This window comes from Schistocerca nitens, chromosome 1, assembly GCF_023898315.1.
Source record: "Schistocerca nitens isolate TAMUIC-IGC-003100 chromosome 1, iqSchNite1.1, whole genome shotgun sequence".
In the NCBI taxonomy this organism is placed as follows: Eukaryota; Metazoa; Arthropoda; class Insecta; order Orthoptera; family Acrididae; genus Schistocerca; species Schistocerca nitens.
Genome location: NC_064614.1, coordinates 157061686 through 157082652, shown reverse-complemented (window position 1 = coordinate 157082652; position 20967 = coordinate 157061686). Strand labels below are relative to the sequence as shown.

The window sequence follows — 20967 nt, the reverse complement described above, 5'->3', positions numbered from 1 at the left end:
TTCGAAGGTGTATATTTTGTAATGTAAGCCTTCAAACCCACAGTCAGGTCAGTGGAAATTAAAATATCCTGTGGTGCCTCTCGTACTCCCAGTCGGCCAGTTTGTCTTCCTTCCCCACCTTTTTTTTTTTTTTTTAAAAAAACCCTCACAATTAATACTGGGGGGGGGGGGGGATTATTTGTGACCAGGAGAATAAGAACTCTTCAGAAAATTTGCACTCTTTATTGCATGCTACCTAATAATTTTCTCTCTTGTGTGACATAAAATCAAACATGGGAAACATAAAACCAGTACAGACAAGAGACAAGAAAGACAGTAGACATTTCTTCAATCCTTAGGTCCTAGCACTTTTTTCTCTCTAATCTTGCTACAGCTTTTCACGGCTTGCTTTCCTTTCTGCGAAAGAATCTATTATCTCATCAAAGTTCTTCAAATGTTTCGCTACGTGAAAGATCAAAATGCCGTTGTCAAAATTTTGAAAAAGGTGTTAATACGAATTGTATCCAACGGTGGCTTGGCTTCTCGATTTAATTACGTCTATTTTGTCTCTGTCTGCTAAAAAACGAAGTAGGCCTTTCTAAAATTGTAGCAAATACACACCCCAAATAAGCGAAAATGTTTTGGCACAAATGGTCATTTTTATCTACATCATTTACATAAATAACACAACAGAATATAATTCAGGAAATACCAATATCAAACGCCTATTAGGCCAATTACAAGCAAAAAGTTTTGTTTTAGGAATTAGTGTCACATTTCATTCATGTGCTCCAGTTTCTCAAGCATGATCTCGAAAAGGAGTAGAAGTAGTACGAAATTTTTACATGAATTTGGAATCATCATATTCTTCCGTATAATTTGTGTGATGTCCCCATTTTTCTCCTTCCTCGTTCTAACTAACAATCTGGTCATCACTAATTCTGTAACTGTTCCATCCAATGTCAAATCTTTTTCTCTGGTTAACTTCACTAAACCCGCCAGAATCACTGGTTCAGTTATCCCGCGTTTATTCTACAGTTAGGTCTTATTAACCGTCCGTGCAACGCGTTTTCCGCGTTATTTTTTCCGCGCTGTTCCGAGAAAAGAACTTCAGCGGCTGCTAACTGGGGACTGTACAACTGGCCCTTTGTAGTGTAGCGACCTGTCAAAAATCTTCTGTCAAAAATTCATTTTCTTGGATACTCTGAGAAGATAATACATAATCTTTATTATCTGTTATTTCTGTTAGCTGTTTATTTACACTCTGGTAGTCGGAATTTATGTATTTCGTTAATACTGACAACAACGCTTATCATTCACACACCCCATCAACCACATAAACAAGCATCGATTGGTATTCACCCGGTCGGGTTTATTCGGCTTGGCTCCTATAGCCCCTCCCCGTTTCGTCTACTGGAAAGTTTTTTATTTCTTGATGAGACGAGGATTCCCCTGGTAGAGGCATCATGTACACTATGCACGCATTCAAAAATTAACTTATTATTTGTTTGGAGATCAACTTAGAATGTGTTCAAAAATGTTCAAAGACCAACAGGGATGCGTTTCAAAATAATGTGAATAATCGACAGACGAAAGTGCGCTGGATGCTTGGCGCTTCGTGAAACAATTTTTTTTCTTCAAAAATATGAATTTGGCATCCGCTGAAATTGCCGCACGAGACAGATACCCCGGTTTGCCCCTCCTTCCCCCCCCCCCCCATCTAAATCCGGACCTGGGAGAAGGTGGTTATTCAGGCTTTTGACAGGTGGCCACAATGTGACTGGATTGCATATTTTCTTATTCATTATTAGATCTATTACTGTATTATTCCTATTTGATTGTGTGTTGTTAACTCTGTGCTTACCTGACCAGAAATCCAGTTCTTGGTGCTACTTCAGTAATCGCCACTAAATCTAGCTTCAACCTATCCAGTTCCGTTCTTAAATTCTCTACCTTACCCCTCTGATTGAAGGATCTTGCATACCACGCTCAGACTCATAGAATGCCAGTCTTGTCTCTACTGATGACGACATCCTCCTGATCATTCCCCGCCTGGAGATCCAATTTGGGGCTATTTTACCTCTGCTATATTTTATCCAAAATATTCCATCATCTTTTAACCATACTTTAGAACTTCATGCCCTAGGAGAAGTAATGGATGTAGTTTCCCCTGGCTTTCACCCACTCCACAGTACAAGCACAGCAATGCTACGGTGGCTATTGTTACAAGGGCATATGAATCAGTCATCCAGATTGTTGGCCCCGTGCTGCACCTACTGAAAAAGGCTGTTGCTCCGCTTCAGGAGCCACAGGTTCATGTGGCCTCTCCAGAGATAACCGTCTGTTGTTGTTACACATACAGTTCGGCTTCCTTTGTCGTTGAGGTACACAAGCCAGATCACCTTGGTGAGGTCCATGGTTCATGGGGTTGGGGTGGGAGAGGGGTGTGGTGGGCATCTCTCGGGTCTCCGATTTAGTATAGGAATTGACGTATGCATCATATCAAACTAAATTTTCAAACTCCTTGGGGCGCAAACCAAATTCAGCATTCTAGTTGACCTAGGAGCACCCGGTGTCCAGGGCACCCGGCATGGTAGCTCAAGGTGTTCACTCAGATGGCTAGCTGCCCTCTGTAATAAATAAAAACTGAGTGAAGTATTTAGAGATCAAATTGAACAGATGTCATACGACATCCATCTTCACCAAATTTACTTATTTATTTATTTCTCAATAAAAGACGATTGCCTGTTGTTATTTAGCAGGTTGTACAATGTGTGATTTTACATGCTATATCATGCAAATTCAGTTTATTAATAATACATTTTTAGAGAATTTTACAAAGGGGTAGAACAAAAAATAACGTATAAAAAGAAACATATAAAAAGTACTAATGTATATATACAATTTTGTTTAAACTTGTTGTTAAATTAGATAATGATAATAAATAAGATACATAATAGGTTGTGGATGTATTTTAAATTAAAATTAAAAGTGTATTTAATGATAGAAACAAGGGATGGCGATTTGACTTAGACACATCGTGACAGTTTTTCCTTTTACATTTTCTGTGTGTGTGGCTACATATGTTACATACGTTCTCTTGACTGTGGTATTAATTCATAATGTACTCATTATGCAGAGAGCAACAACAACGATAAAAAAGGGGTAGCATCTCTGATTAGTAATCGAAACGTCCTCGGTTCTGGGTTCGACACCCGCCACTTTTTAAATGAGTAAAAATCAACAGTAATGGTGGCCGAAGCCTTCCATAAGAAGTCACCCCCGTTCTGCCAACGGCCTTGTCAAAGGGGTGGAGGTGCGGACTGAGGTTCAGGGCACTCTCTTCTCCTTGAGTCGGGAAACTGCCTCTAAGAGACGGAAGAATTAGCAATGATCAACGTTATGGGGATGCAAAGGCTATAGAAACCCTTGCATTATGATACACAATGTGTATCCACAGGACATGTGATTTCTACTGTCTTGATGATCTTTCCATTGGCGAAGGATTCCATTCGGATCTCCGGGAGGGGACTGCAAAGGGAAGTGACCAAGGGAAAAAGATTGAATAACCAACGAAAGGATAATGTTCTATGAGTCGGGGAGTGGGATGTAAGGAGTTGGAACATGGTAGGGCAGCTAGAAAAACTGAAAAGAGAAATGCTAAGGCTCAATCTAGATATAAACTAGAGCACAAAATTAAAGCAACAACTGGAAATTTTCCAAGGTTGCGTTTATTTTACCACAAAACAGTGTAAACAGGTGACAGTAAAGTAGAAACAATGTAAAGAATACAGATGTAACCAGCTGCAACAAGCAGTATGATACACAAAAAGGTTCTTCGTTTTCTCCAACTTAACGAATTTGTACCACGCATTCCGACAACTGGTTAATGTGCTCAGTATGGGATGTGACCACCCCTGGCAGCAATACTGGCCTAGCAACAACAAGGCATGCTGTGAATGATGTCATCAGTCTCATGTTGATGCAATAACGCCCATTATTGCTGCAAATCTTCACCCAAGGCTTGAAGAGTGGTTAGTGGATTCTGACATGATGCAGTCAATCTTCCTATTGCATCCTAGATAGGCTGCAAGGGATTCAAATCTGGAGAGCGAGCATGCCACGCAGTGCATGCAGTATCATCCGTTCCCAAGAAAACATCAACCGCCTGTGCTCTATGAGGTCGAGCATTCTCGTTCATCAGTACGAAGTCTGAGCCCACAGCACCTGGCAACAACCGCGCATGAAGTCCCAAGATCTCGTCACGATAACTGACAGCAGTTTAAGCTAGCCGATTCACCCGTTCAGTTTCATGAAGAGGTGTTCCAGTGCCAACATAATTTCTACTATTAGGGATCCTCCTCGATATCAGTCTCGTTTCACAATGTTTGGTCCCGAAATAGTGTTCCATGTTCCCTCCAAATGCAAATCTGTCGAGAGTCACTCTCGCAGACCAAATCGGGCCTCATATGTGAAAAGAACATTGGGCCACTGTTCGATCGTCCAGGTGGTATGTTGACGACTACACTCTAGACCAGGGGCGGGCAGGAATCCTGCACATGTGCGGTGCACTTGCACGCGTGCAGTTAACAGGTGTTCCGCGTGCACACAGGGGCAAGCTGGCCACCCGCTTTATCTCCCATCCCCACCATACCTTCTGTCCGCTCCTTCCTCTGTAATGCGTTTTGTTTCCTAGCTTGCTTTATTGAGTGAATCAATAAAGTTAGTAGGAGTGCTTGAAGGAAATCATGGTTTGACAGAGTACCTATTACCTACGATACGTTTTATTTAATTACCACAGGTGGAGTTTACAATACGTTTAATATCTGGAACAAAATTTCTACATACAGACAAACACAAACAGTTACGTAAATTTTCATCACTGATGTTTGCTCTTAACCGAGACTTATTAATTCAGCAAATGGTTTTCCAGCTCTCGCTATATTAAGCGCAGTCTTATAACTTGCACATACCGCTGGCCTATTATTGTTGTCGTCCTGAAAACTTCAAAACAGTGCTCCATAAAATTTTAAATCAGTTATATGAGAGACATGACGAGAGAAAGTCGCAGATCTCTCGTGACAACAGCAACTACGACAAATTCAAATGGCTCTGAGCACTATGGGACTTAACTGCTGTGGTCATCAGTCCCCTAGAACTTAGAACTACTTAAACCTAACTAACCTAAGGACATCACACACATCCATGCCCGAGGTAGGATTCGAACCTGCGACCATAGCGGTCGCGCGGTTCCAGACTGTAGTGCCTAGAACCGCTCGGCCACTCCGGCCGGCCAACTACGACAGATTCATCTGGTATCGTCAGATCGCTCTTGTTAAGCTCAGTCAATTCCCCATCCGCTCAGAATCCGACAATAAATTGTACTCGTCCTTGTGAAATTTATTATAATGGCCTTCAATACTAAACTTCCGTTGACCAGCGACAATACTGCCACATATTAAACATTTCGAATTTTCACGTTTTTGCACAAAGAAAAAATGATTCTCCCATTACTTTTTAAAAGATAGCAAATCTCCACTTCCCCGTTTCTTGAAATACAACGTTCACCACATAGTGCTCGCTTCGCATCAACGTCCGCAGCTTAGCCTGGCACTACACTGCCGCAACCTGCCGGCTGTCGCCACAGCCCCGGTCGACGCCTGCACGCGAGCAGCACACGTGCAGCGCTGTGCGCTCATGAGCCGCGTGCAACGTTTGCCCGCCCCTGCTCTAGACGTTCCCTCCTGTGAAGGCGTGTCAGAGGTACTCATACAGCGGGTTTCCGACAATAAAGGCCACTCTGGTGAGGCCTTCTGTACACCGTTTGCCTCTATACAACACTTCCAGTGGATTCTGCGAGGTCAGGTGCCACTTGCCGTGTAATAGTAAGGCTGTACCGTCGTGTCCTTACAGCCAAATAATGGACCTTTTTTTCTGATGTCACATGTCGTATGTCGTCGGCCACGCCTTGGTCTTCGGGACACAGTTACGGTCTCTATAAAACGTTGCAATGAGTGAAGGGCACTAAGTGAATCGAAACAGACAAGAAATTTAGGACAGGAAGAATGTCTCATCTGCTCCAGTGCCCGCAAGATCGCAGACAATTCTGCATCAAAGACAGTAAAAGTTTGAGGCAGTCGGACCTGGAGGACACCATCCGGAAAAACAACAGAGCAACCAACGGCATCCCCATGTTTCGACCCACCCGTAAAAACAGCTACATAGTCGTGGTGCTCAGATAAAATGGCAGAAAATTCTGCATTAAAACCGGTGGCAGGAGTGCAATCTCTCTTGTACAGCAGATAAAATAGTCCAGACCATCCAGGATGCCCTCCTCCAGCTACAGCGATTGGGGAAGGTGGTGGCTTTCTGCTGGGTTCCGGGACATGTCGGCATTGCTGGGAATGAAAGGGCAGATCTCGCAGCCAAGGGGGCGTGTCTCGATCCACAAGTATGTCAGTGTGCTATACCCCTGCACGCACTCACCTCGCTGTTGAGCTCACGAGGCAGGCATCTGTGCGAGGATGAGTGGCTGGAAGTGACTGACAATAAGCTCCGTATAGTCAAGCCCACAACGTATGTGTGGTGTACTTCCTTTCAGCCCCGTCGAGGGGACGAGGTCCTCCTCACTCGGCTTCGTATAGGCCACAGCCCTATGACGCATGGCTTCCTGCTCCGGCGGGAGGACCCTCCAATGTGTGCTGCTTGTGGCGTCCAGGTCACTGTGCGCCACGTTTTATTGGATTGCGTTTTATTTTCTGACCAGCGGGCCGCGGCTGACTTGCCAGCGGACCTGCCATCTCTTTTAGGCAACACTCGGACGAATGTGGTTATAGTTTTAAAGTTCTGTGCCATGTCAAATGTTTTTACAAACATTTTAGGGAGAGGATCTTAATTTGCTCACTGTGTGACAAGCTCGCCCATATTTTATGTAAGTGGCCAGCCAATGACAATTTACTGTGGCATTCTTGTTGCTACGTTTTCCCTTTCCTTACGTTTTACTTTCTTATGTAGCATTTTCCTTCTTTCCCTGCTTTCTTTGCGTGTGTGCTTCAGTTTTATTAGGTCTGCCCACATTCGTTCCCTTTAATGTGTGTAAGGGCGCTGATGACCTCGACGTTGAGCGCCCATAAGCCCCAACACACACACACACACACACACACACACACACACACACACACACACACACACACACATAAACTGTCGCCACACACCGTTTGTATAATTACATCGTGAATTAGCCACGGTACGGTGAAACAGAGGTTTGTTGTTTTAATTTTGGACACCGGTGTAGTGGGGTCATTGCAGTGAAATGGCTGAAAGACAAGAATTTCTGGTCAGACGAGTATAGGGTAAATCAACGGCAGCAGAAAATGGTATAACGGGAGTAGAGTGCTTTATGAATAGGAAGGTAGTGCAGAGAGTGGGTCACTACGAACAGTCCAGTGATAGGGTTATTCTCATCAGAATCGACAGCAAACCAACACCGAAAACCATAGTTCAGGTGCACAAGCTTACGTTGCAAGCAGAAGGTGGAGAGATACAGAGAGTATTTGAGATTATTGAACGGGTAATTCAATACGTAAAGGGAGATGAAAATCTAGTAGTCATGGGGGACTGGAATGCATTTGTAAGGGAACGAGTAGAAGAAGGTGTTGGGAAGAATATGCGCTAGGTAGTAGGAATGATAAAGGAAAAAGATTAAATGAATACCACAATAAATTGCAGCTTTTAGTAACGAGTAACCTGTTCAAGAATTACAGCAGAGGGAGGTATATTTGGCAAAGGCCGGGTGACGCGGGAAGGTTTCAGTTGGATTACACCATGGTCAGGCAAAGATCCCGAAATCAGATACTGGAGCAGATATAGACTCAGATCAAAATTTGATAATGACGAAGGGTAGACTGAAGTTTAAGAGACTAATCACGAACAAACATTGCGCAAAGTAATGTGATACGGAAGCTCTAAGGAGGGCTGTAAATAATGCGATAACGAATAGCTCTGTAGGCAGTTCAGTTGAAGCAGAAGAGACACCTCTAAAAAGGGCAATCACAGAAGTTGGAAAGAAAAACATAGGTACTAGGAAGGTACCTGGGAAGAACAAATGGATAACAGAATAAATAGGAAGTGCAGGGAAGTTAAGGCGAAAAGGCTACATGAAGAATGTGAAGAGATTGAAAAAGAATTGATTGGTGGAAGGACGGACACGACATATAGAAAAGCCAAAAGAAACTTCGATGAAATTAAAAGCAAGGGCGGTAACATTAAGAATGCAATGGGAGTTCCACTGTTACATGTGAGAAGAGAGCGAATATGTGGAAGGAGTGCACTGAAGGCCTCTATGATAAGGAGGACTTTCCTGATGACGTAATACAAGAAAAACAGGAGTCGACAGGGAACAAATAAGGGATCCAGTATTAGAATAAAATTCTAAATGAGTCTTCGAAGCGCACAATCAGTTTAACAACTCATGCATCCCACTGTTGACAAGAATAATATAAAGAAGAATGGAAAAGAAAATTGAGGATCTGTTAGATGATCAGTTGGGTTTAGGAAAGGTAAAGACATCAAATACGCAGTTCTGATGTTGCGGTTGATCATGGAAACAAGACTGCAGAAAAATCAAGACACATTCATGGGATTTGTCGACCTGGAAAAAGTATTCGACAATGTAAGATGGTGCAAGACATTCAAAACTCGGAGAAAAATGGGGGTTAGCTATAGGGAAAGATGGGTGATATAAAATATGTACAAGAGCTAAGAGGAAACAATAAGAGTGAAAGACCAAGAACGAAGTGCACGGATTAAAAACGGTGTAAGACAGGAATGTCGTCTTTCGCCCCTACTGTTCAATCTATGCATCGAAGAAGCAATGACGGAAATAAAAGAAAGATTCAAGACTGGGATGAAAATTAAAGATGGGACGAGCAAGAAGGACATAAAAAGCAGACTAACACAGGCAAAAATTGCATTCCTGGCCAAGAGAAGTCTACTAATAATAAGCATAGGTCTTAATTTCTGGAAGAAATTTCTAAGTATTTACGTTTGCTGTACAGCAGTTTATGGTATTGAAGCATGGACTGTGAGGAAACTGGAACGGAAGAGAATCGAAACGTATGAAATATGCTGCTACAGACAAATGTTCAAAATTAGATCGGACCAATAACGTAAAAAATGAGAAGATTCTCAACAGAATCGGCGAGGAACGGAATATATGAAAAAAACTGCCTAGAAGAAGGGGCAGGAGGTAGGAGTAAAAGGAAAGAAAGTGAGCACAACAATGCTTCAAACTGGAGATATGTGGACCAACTTGCTTCAGTCTAGGTGGGCTGTTCCGGCGAATGTGACGTTTTGTGATGTTTCCTAGGTTCATTCGACTTGTGGCCCAGGTTACAGGTTAACCAAAGCGATTCAAAAATGTAGCTTTCAGAACGCATTTCGTTGAACTTTAATTATCCATATCAATTTTTAAAAGGTAGAAAGTGGAAAAATGTACAATTAAGTTCATTAACTAGATCAGATGTGAAGTTATGTAAGCAAACTAATCGTTGTAGATAACATGAAAGCAGAATAAGCATTTTTAAAGTTTACCCTGTAATTCCTGTTTCTCCGCTTTCAGGAGTCGTAACCAGAGGCATTCTTGTGATTGTTTTTGTTATTAATTGACAAGATTCTCTCAATTTTTCTGACTTTTTTTTTGTTTCAGGTTTTTTATTTTCAGGGTCGATCCAAGATTATTGACATATAATCAAAAATATCTTTTGTGAATATATATGCTGAATTGAATTATATGGAGAAGTAGATGAAATTAGATGAATCACATCCATATTCATATTGACAATATCGAAAGATATACTTTGCATATATTGAAGATGTATGCTTACCTTTGAGGTATCAAGGTAATCTGTAAGGCGCAGTCAAATGAAAACAAGACAGATGAAAAAAAATAGGTAAACTGTTTATTGTTTCAATAGTAATCATCATAACTGTTAATAAATTTATCCCGCTGTAAGACAAGATGGTTAATGCCTTCAAGGAAAAATTTTTGGCAGAAGGGGTGGTACAGACATGATCTCTACTCAAGTGGGGGAGCCCTGTCTCCTGCAAACTGATTAAATAAAGAATATGCAAACTGAATTGAACAATATATTGTTGACATTGATTTGAATTTCGTGCCATGAGATCCCTCCTCTCCAGCACAGACTGAGTCTTTTTCATATCAATTTCTAGATGGGGAGGGAAGTGGGGGAGTGGAGTGGATGGCTAAGAGATTTCCCCAGAGCATGAGGGGATCATTAATTGACTAATTTAATTAATTAGTCAACTAATTTTATATCAAAAGTGTGCTCATATCAGTGAGGAGAGGTGGATTGGGGGTTTCCCAGAGGAGTGGAGGGTTTCTCAGAGGGGCAGATTATCACCAAGGGTTCATGAATCGATTCCCAGAGGATAATAAATCAATTAGCATAATGATAACTTAAGGGGAGGGGATAATTTGCCCCTGAATGTATGATTGCTTCTGAATGTATGCAACCTGCACAAACAAAATGTGCCAGAAATCTCTTTGTCTCAATACTAACGTCACAGTAAAGCCAGCCTAAAGTATTTGCCTCCAGTGTTCCTTCTTTTCTTTATAGAAGTGCAAGGCTATAATGTTCCTTCATACGATGTCTGTGAGGCATTTTTGGGCCCCCTTGAGCGATGTCCTCATAAGAAGCAGCCACCTACCTGCTCCACTTAGTGGTCGTTCAGTTTTAATGTTTTCTGTGTATTATTCTCAATGGATGCTGCCACTGCAACATAGGTGAAAGATAGGTTGTAACGATTTGCTATGACTTCACACAGAAACATTAAAAGATTTTACTGTGGACAGCAGCATTGTTGGGAGCTGGGTTGTACATAACATGATAGTACAATCTTTGGATGAGGGCAGTCAACTTTAGTTAATAACTTGAGAGGTGGCATGAGCCCCCTCTCATATTTCTATCTTACGATTCAATCGCAAGAGTAACTCTTAAACTCGCAGGGCGCTTGCGACGTGCGACACAAGTCCACTCGAAATCCCTAGCGGCCTTAAAGACTCAAGGTAATATTGCGGTTACGAACATCACGAAACGAATGAAAGAAGTAGAGAGTCGGATAGCAAAACTAGAGCGAAATGGGCACACGAGCACTGCGCGTTCGGATACCAATGATGGAGCACACAGGATTGTGTCTCCGAGGAAAAGCCCGCCGTGCTCTAGCCCAGTGACAGCGTGCGGAACAAACAATGCACACGCAGAAACAGCGAGTAATAGCTCCAATAATTGCAGCCCACTTAGAAGAGTGAATGCTGAATGCCACTTCCACTGTGATACAGACGTAGCACATCACAGTTATCAGCAAGATAGATCAGGACACTCCGCAGACGTGCAAGTATCGGAAACGTCTGACAACACCAGTGCGAGGATCGGACAGAATTTTGATCACAATCACTTCCTGTCGATACTCAAATTCCAGAAGTTCAAAGATAATGGAGGGTCGATGCATCCGAAGAGCTGGGTGATGCAATTTACTAATTCATTACCGTCGTCATGGCCAACCCAGGCCAAATTAGAATTCATGTGTGGACACATCGAAGGCCAAGCCGCGGAAAAGATGCGGGGCGTGGCAGCGACGTGTCGGACTTATCAGGAATTTGTTGGTGCATTCCTGCGGACCTACTGGTCAAAGGAAACGCAAGACAGGATTAAAGAGGAAATAATATTTTGTCCTGAACTGGAAGTGTCCGGGCATAGGAGCGCAACAAAATTTCTTGATGATTTACTCAAGAAGAATCAATTTTTAGATAGTCCATATAGCAACGGAGAAATCATTAAATTTTGCTTTTCCAAATTGCCAGTTAGGTACCAACAGACACTTGTCGGCAAGTGTGGATCTGACATAGAAGCATTCAAGAGTCTATTGCGCGAACTCGAAGTAGTCTTTGATAAACAAGACGCAAAGGACAGGAAGAAGGGGCAAAGTAACAAATACCACGGGCCAGGAAGGGAAGACGACAACAGATCGCATAATCGCACTGGTCAGTTAGGAAACCAGGGTTACGGAAGTCAAGGTTACGCTATTCAAGGTTATGGAAACCAAAGACACGGAAACCAGAACGTCAGGGAGCAGGGTCAATCTAGACAAGGAATCTGGGATAGAAGGAATAACGAACGGCAAAGCGACCGTAATTGGAGAGAGCGAAACCAAGGACAACGGTGGAACCAGGAGATTGAAACCAGACCCGCAAATCCTAATGCACGTCAGAGGAGGGGGAGCCTAACTAGGGATTGACGCCAGACTAGTGCGAACACAGGCCGCCGGAATTTCGCACGTAATCTCGGACCTGGCCAACTACGGATGATACATTACGAAGATTTATCAGAAATCCTGCTCGAGGAACATAAAGCAACTCCTCGACATGATCGGCAGCCTCTTATCACAGTAGCAATAGCTGAAAAGAGTCTGAATGCGATAATAGATAGTGGAAGCTACATAACAGCAATATCTGAGGCAGCATACAAGAGGTGCTCTCAAGAGATGAACTGGCCTGTCCTATCGGTTAAGAAAACCAAAATAAAAGGGGCATTAGCGGGTAAATGTACGGAGGTCACCCAACAAACAAGACTGGAATTCTCCTGCCAAGGACACAAAATAGAGTCTAACTTCTGGATCGTGCCAAATCTGGCGATCGACATGATAATAGGAACGGACTTCCTAAATGAACATGAAGCGATAGTTGATCTAGGACGAGGTGAAGTGGTTTTGAGGAAAGGGAATCCCGTCCACATTAAGTTCGACGATCAGCTGATCCCAGCTCAACTACCGTCTAACTGTGTTCGGATAAACTATGCGTGTCTGAAAGACAGAAAGGAAGAACAGGACGACGTTGCGGATAGGGGAGAGGACACGGATGAGAATGAAGTCGGAATAATGGGAGAAATAAAGGAGAAAATAGGAGAAAAAGTGGAAGCAATAAAGAATATAAGGGGCGAACACCGCAAAGAACTTCATAAATTACTAGTAGAACATGCGGAGGTCTTCCTTCCCAAGACAGGATCAATAAAGAACTTCCAATATGAATTTCGTGTACGTCCGCACAACCAGTTTCGTGTGCCACCCTATCCAATCCCCTTGGCATATCGACAGAAAGTAGCAGCTGAAATTACGCGAATGCTGAGTGAAGGAATAATAGAACCTACGGCTTCAGCCTATAATAACCCGTTAAGAGTAGTCGAGAAGGCAGATGGTAGTATTCGTTTAGTCTTGGACTCGCGACAAATTAATACCATAATAGAACCCGAAACAGACAGACCGGAACGATTAGAGGAACTCTTACAAAACTTCCATGGAATATCAATCTTCTCATCAGTTGATCTAAAATCGAGTTTCTGGCAGATCGAGCTCCATCCAAATTGCAGACAGTACACAGCCTTTTTAGCATTTGGAAGATGTTACCGGTTTCGTCGTCTACCATTTGGTTTGAACGTTTCATCTGCCGCATTCATTCGGGGGCTGGACGGCATACTAAGCGATAATTTGAAACGTCATGTCACCAGCTATGTGGACGATTTGCTGATCGCGGAGAAATCTTGGGGAGAGCACAATGCGGTCCTCGGTGAACTCCTAGCGACATTCAAGGAATACGGTGTGACTATCAATATCGAAAAATCGAATTTTGGGACGTCCTCTGTGAAATTTCTAGGACATATCATCACGGGTGAGGGCATTGCGCCAAATCCCGAAAAGATCGAAGCGATTGAAAAGTTTCCCATTCCTACGACAAAGAAGCAGTTAAGGGGGTTCTTGGGGATCATAAATTTTTACAACCGCTTTATACATGTCAAAACTCAGAGCAGTCCTAGGTTGCATCAACTTACAGGAAAAAAGATTCCTTGGGAATGGGATGAGGCAGCCGAATCCGAATGGAAAGCATTAAAATTCGCATTATTACAAGCACCCATCCTATCACACCCTAATTTAGCAGAAGAGCTTTGCATAGTAACGGACAGTTCATACTCCGGTCTGGGTGTCATGGTGTTCCAAGACTATGTACATGACGGAAACAGGGTGTGGAAGACAATTGCGTTTGCTAGCAGAGTACTAGCCAAGAGTGAGAGGAATTACTCAGTAACCGAGTTAGAGGCGCTGGCTATTGTATGGGCGTTTGAAAAATTCAGATACCTTCTGTTTGGTCGCAAGACGAGGGTCTACACAGACCACAAGGCACTCGAGTTCTTGATGACTGCAAAGCTTAATCACAGGCGGCTCATTAGGTGGGCATCATATCTGCAGCAGTACAACTTTTCGATAGAATATATCCCCGGCAGTCAGAACATTATTGCAGACGCCTTATCACGGTCACCGATCGGATTTGAGCACAACATGGAAGAAGATCTGGAGGAAAATTACTACTGCCTTTTCTATTTGCAGAAAGTAGCCTTTGAAAATTTTATTACCTGTAGTATGCAGGACATCAAGAAGGAGCAAGACAAGGACCCTGCCCTAGTGTTATTGAAACAGAAATGGATAGACAGAAGACACGCCAACATCAGGCAGTTCTATCTCTTGCGGAAAGGCATAATTTTCCACCGAAATTATACCAATGACACTGAATGGGGGGTATGCATCCCTGAACACCTAATAAACAAGGTTATATGGCATACTCACCTTAGCTATGGACACTTCGGACCACGCAAGTGCAATCTCAAGCTAAGGACCATGTGTTACTTTCGAAACATGGAGCGTCGAATTCGGAGGGTACTGTCGGTGTGTATAGACTGCCAAAAGGCTAAGCACACTACTGTGAGCATGCAGGCACCATTATACCCAATCGTACCGACCAAATTAAGACAATTAGCAGCAACAGATTTGATGGGACCTTTGCCAAGAACAAGAAGAGGATATACTTACGTATTAGTGTTTGTTGAACTAACGTCCAAATACGTTACCTTTACGCCACTGAAGAGGGCGACAGGACGAACTGTATCACGAGCCCTCATCCGGGATTTCCTACCACAGGTTGGTCATGTGAGTAGAATCATTTCTGATAACGGGCCACAGTTTAAGTCAAAAACATGGAAGGAGATGTTGCGTCGATGTAAAATTGATCCCATTTTTATATCTTCACACCATCCGAGCTCGAATGCTGCAGAACGGGTTATCAAAGAACTCGGAAACTTGTGCCGGTTGTACTGTAACAAACAGCACACGACATGGGACGTTTTCCTTAAAGACTTCCAGGAGGTGATCAATGAGGCACCCCATGGGATAACAAAATTGGCACCCATTACAGTACTGAAAAACCGGATTCCTAAGGACTTGATAACCAAGGTCGTAAACTTCCCACCAAGGGCGCGAACGCAGCACCAAGCCATAGTGGATTTGGCTCTCAAGAGGATACGGGCTGCAGCAGAGGTCAGGAAGAGACGTGCCGACAGGGGAGCTCGTCTACGACACTTCCAAATTGGACAAAAGGTGCTCGTTAAGTCTTTCCGACTTTCGAACAAACAAAAAATGAAATGCCAAAAATTCTATTCTGTTTACAACGGCCCGTACCGTATAAGGAGAGCAGCTCACCACAATGCTTATGAATTGGAGACGCTGAAAGGAAAGAAGTCCATAGGACTCCACCACATATCTCACATAAAGGAGTTCGTAGAATAGTAGTAGTGTAAGAAATGTACATAGTAGAATAGGCAAATATATGAACCTTTGTTCGGGGAACAATAATCGTTACATTAATAGATTAAGATTGCTAAAGTATTAACACGTTGCGTTGTCTTGCATAAGAATTTACTGCTGCTATCCTCTTTTTGTTTATGTTTGCGATCTCCAATGTCGATGGAGTAGGAGACACTACCTTTTCATGAGCAATGTTTTTGTCCTTTCCTATCTGGTGTCCATGTTAAGGGATAAGGATGAGTGACGAGACGTCGCACAAACGGGCGCATACAAGAACGTGCTCTTAGAAGCGTTCTGAGAGGTCGTGATACGCTCCATAGCGGCCACAACCAGTTCGTGAGACGTTCATACCAATGCTTGCAGGCACGCGTCAGTGCACTGCACGATTGTGGTATATTGCGCGATTTCGAGGGTGAAGATGGGCAGTATAGTTTTTGCAGAGCTGCGCCGGTATCGTTGTCTTGCAAGTCGGGGTGAACCTGTGAGCATTTGACTCTAATGGTGCCCTAGACGAGAGAAATGAGGGCATAAAAGCCTACCATGCTAATGTGCTGGTTGGGGATTTAGCGTGCTGCTCGTTTTTGTCACAGATGAATCACCAAGGAATTGTACTTGGATATTCGTGACATACTGTGTAGCTGGCGTGTGTTGGGTGTCTGAATCCTCAACAGGAACCAGTCCTGGCTTGGTCATATTACATTGCTTCTGGAAAGGTGTACTTCGATCGCGAAAACCGCTTCACATAGAGAAGGAAGTTGCAACTATAAATTTATTGTCGTGTATAGCCATGGCTAACCCAGTCTCTGGAGTTTCAGTGAGGCGTAATGTAAACTCGGAGGTCATGTCGTACGGCGCGCACATCACTGTCGTCAATAGCGGCGAGCAGCAAGACATCTCAGCGTAACAGGAACTATGTAAGGGTATTGTATAAGGTAAATAAAAAAATAAATAAATAAATAAATAAATAAATAAATAAAATAAAATAAATAAATAAATAAATAAAAGGGAAAGTACGATACTAGGATAAGTTAAACTGTAGGATTTAACAATAACTAGATTAATATTGTGGGGGTTTTCTACCACAAGTGTGGCGCGCGCCTGTTGAGTTGCTATTTTTCAGGTCACCAAACCACAGACCCGAGATGGAGGGACGACGGGCGAGCGAAAGTAGCGTAGTTGCATGTTCTTTATAGCACAGTAAAACTTAGACCTGCATAACAACATAATTTAATTAAAAAACGTAGAATGTAGATCGTTGGGATATGGTAGTTAATTCTTGAAGCATGTCTAATGTCGATCTATATAATTAATAGTAATATTAGTGCGGGCCCGCACATTTAGTTGTTCATCCATTACAAAGCATCAGTTATCACACACCATGTACATACTGAGATCAGTCTCTACACATATATCAAAATAAATTATTTCCATGTCTAGATTAGATGTTATAATGATTGCCATAGATTAATAACTATAAAAGTAAAATAAGAGTGTCTGAAATGACAGACCATCAATGTTTCATTATGTAAATTTATTATAACATAGAAGGTCATGGGAAAAAGTTAGGCATAAGACTTTTGTAAGAATTGTACAGATGACGAGGAACGTGGCAATGCAGAGGCCAGCCAGCGCAAAAACAAGAGGTCTTCGGCTACCTGCTAGAGGGCGAGCGTCCCGTCCTACACGCTGACGGTCACCCGGCTGCCTACCTGAGGGATTACACGGGACCCTTGCCCCGCCACAAGCGAAAGTGGGGCTGGCCGTTGACCCTGACACGCGACAGCCTGCTAGCTCTCCGGACGCGGCAGCCGCTTGGAGGGATTCCCTGCGGCAGACCACGTTGTCGTGAGTACACGAAGAAGATCACATATCGTGTCAGAACCTGCGCCTCATGTGCCTCAGGACAGAAAGGGACGCTCTATACTCACCTGTTTGGGTTTTTACAACTCACTAGCATTGGCCGATCTGCATACACAAAGCAGTATCGTGCCACACTAACAAATGTATGGTCTCATGTCTAACTTCTCCTCTCTATTAGAGAGCAGTTTTTAACAATAGTCGCTCCTAGTTCGATCCTGTATGGATGACCTCACACACTTGTGGAGTCACTCCACGTGCCATCATCCCTCGTCGAACTGCAATATTGGGAAACATAAAGTTCTGTCCAGCGAGAGAAGAGACCTAGACTAGTGATGTATCCCAACGAGTAGACCTCAGAGACAATTAATCGACGTGAGGAGAGCCTATCACTGTGTCTTCCTACCATACGGCCGTGATCATATGCGTGGGTCTGACTACAATCTCAACAGCGTACTGCAGACACTCCAGAACTCCCTATTGCTGTTGCCACAACGTAGCAACTACAACCGACGTTTAGCCTTATGTGATGTCAGTACAGTGGAATCAGTGAAGTGCCACGGATATTTCTAACAATGTGATTTAGTGCCTCATTCTCAGCACAGTCGTGAACTTTGTGCAATGTGCACGCACAATTTGATGCCCCATGAACCTTGTTTTTTTTGTTTTTCTTAAATTTCTTTCTCTTATGTTGTTTCTGTAATGTATGTTATACCTTGTATGCGTTTGTGTTTTACACTGTAATTCTTATTACAGATTACTGTATTGTTCTCCACATCATGTTTTTTTTTGTATTTTGTGTTTATTGTTGTGTGTATGCTAACAGTGTGCCTGAAGTCCCCATAAACTGAAGCAGATACCACCACTGTCATTGTGAATGGACCATCAGTTCAGGGAACATTTTGTAAAGGTTATTCTTGCTGCAGGGAGACAGAATGAATCGGAGGTTGTAACTAGATTCTGAAAACTCACAAAGAGATTGTTAACTTAAATATTATCATGTGTGAGTGAGGTCAGGTTAGTTTAATGATTAAAATTGTTGTAACATCTTGGGCATTTAATTGCGGAGCACTCCAACTCTGATTGTAAAGAATAAACTGCTCCATATTTGGCTCAGATGCCCGGGCCATATTTAGAGAGTGAATGTCTGCGTGAATCGGTGTTTGGGAAGGGGCTCCCTGGGTATGGATGTGTGATGTGAGTGTTAGTGTTCCATATTAAGAAGGTGAAGTTGGCTACATCATAAATAATCCTCCCTCTATGAGTTGCATTTTTCAGTTGCAATGATCTTTTTATAGAGTGCGGTATGTGGAGTCACTTTGTAAGATTGTTCTTGGGCGATTGACTCACTACCTTGCTCCTAAGTGAGCCAACCGCTCACCAATTACAATCTAAAATGGCGTAGGGGCAATGAGAGGTGGCATGAGCCCCCTCTCATATTTCTATCTTACGATTCTCCTCTCTAGTTGCATGCGGTGGAGGGTTGCTTTTCCTTAACACGCGTACTTCCCACGCAGCGTCTCTCGTCACCCGGGTGACGAGAGACGCTGCGTGGGAAGTACGCGTGTTAAGGAAAAGCAACCCTCCACCGCATGCAACTAGAGAGGAGAATCGTAAGATAGAAATATGAGAGGGGGCTCATGCCACCTCTCAAACTCATCTTGTGAGAGTGTTGTGCACCAACATGAGGTATACAAGAAAGAGTTTTGAATGTTTGACGCTGGCTGCTGTGGCCGAACGGTTCTAGGCGCTTCAGTCCTGAACTGTGCTGCTGCTGCGGTCGGAGGTTGGAATCCTGCCTCAGGCATGGATGTATGTGATGTCCTTAGGTTAGTTAGGTTTCAGTAGTTCTAAGTCTAGGGGACTGATGACCTGAGATTTTAAGTCACATAGTGCTTAGAGCCATTTGAACCATTTGAATGTTTGATAACGGATGCTTGCTTTATACTTTTGACCATACCCAGCAGCATATTAACTCTAAGGTATGTAGTACTACAGGGCAATACAGGTAGGTTTACATACATGTCAGTATGCATAGTAATACGAAATAATGGTTTGTGTTTCCTTGTTTTATGGAACTTGGTAATGGGATAATGTAACCCAAAAACATATTGTGTTAAATATTTGCCAGATTTTCGACAACTGGTGCATAATATTCTCAGTACCGACTCGTGATACAGATATATTGTGGCTTCACAACAAATAGCAGCTATTTTCAATGGAGCATCTTTCTTTTTAACGTACATGGATTGAACATGAGCAGTATTATGAAACACACTGAAACTTCACTTTTCATAAACTGTACAGCTTAACTTGCTAGATGTTTACTGTTTTTCTTCATGCATACCTTCGCTCGGTCCACATCTCTGAATGTTGTTCTTGATAAGAAGATAAGGAATACGATGAATGAATGAGATAAATAAATGTCTCCCACTCAACCACGTTCCCGGTTGCAGAAACTGCTGCGGTCAAAGTTTTGCCTCAATGTCAATAAGCCCTCCGCTATTACTGTGGAAGCCTTTTAAAAGTTCAGGAAAAAAAATCGCAAAAGGAAGGGCAGTAATGGCTAGACAACTCGCGGTTCCTTCGCACTGACAACGACCCTGCCACAGAGCTGTCAGTTGGCGAGTTATATGGCATAAATCAGTAGAGTGCCATCCCACAACCACACTGAGCTCCACATCTTGCTAACATGTGAATTTTCTTGTTTCCCAAATTTAAATCAGTGTTGAAAGGTCGCCGTTCATACCATTGTTAAGGGTACGAGTAAGTATAATTAGCCAAAGGCATTGACCTGTTCAGAAAACTTGAAGCACCGCGATTCAGGGCAGAAGTTAAAAATATGCTCCAGTTTCCTACGTTTCTATCCCGAAGACGTCGCGCAGTAAAAATCAGACAAATAACAGCTCAGCCAAACACGTACAAGCAAGCAGTCATTATTCCCCCTGCACCGTATGTGAATGGCAGGGAAAGAAGCTTAATTTCTACACCGAGGAAAAAAAATCGCAACACCAGTAAGAAGTTGTGCAACATAAACGACAGTTGGTAAGCGAGCTTCTACAGCTGAAAGATGATTTATATTGGAATTTCGCACCAGTCGGATAAGAGCGGCGCTAGTAGTGCCACTATGAGGATGCAAATCAAGTTTGCTTTAAATACACACTGTAACGGTCGTGAGCGTTAGTTACCTATCATATTGGATGTGGTGAGTTGATGTTAGTCACGAATGCCTTTAAGACGACAAAGACGCCGTTAACAATAACTCAGTGAGTTTGAACGAGGTCATGTAATAGGGCTACGAGAAACTGGATGTTCCTTTTGCCATATTGAAAAAAGGCTTGGCAGGAATGTGGCAGCTGTACGTGACTGCTGGCAGCGGTGGTGACACGAATGTACGGTCGCAATAATACCTGGCTCCGGACGTCC

At 43.0% G+C, this 20967-nt stretch overlaps 1 protein-coding gene across 1 annotated transcript in view; it reads right to left on the bottom strand.

Annotated features, from left to right (window-relative positions):
- The window catches only part of LOC126233170 (nascent polypeptide-associated complex subunit alpha, muscle-specific form-like), an 85769-nt gene that overhangs the window by 47902 nt on the left and 16900 nt on the right, over positions 1 to 20967 (bottom strand). The gene's annotated exons all lie outside the window — the stretch shown is intronic.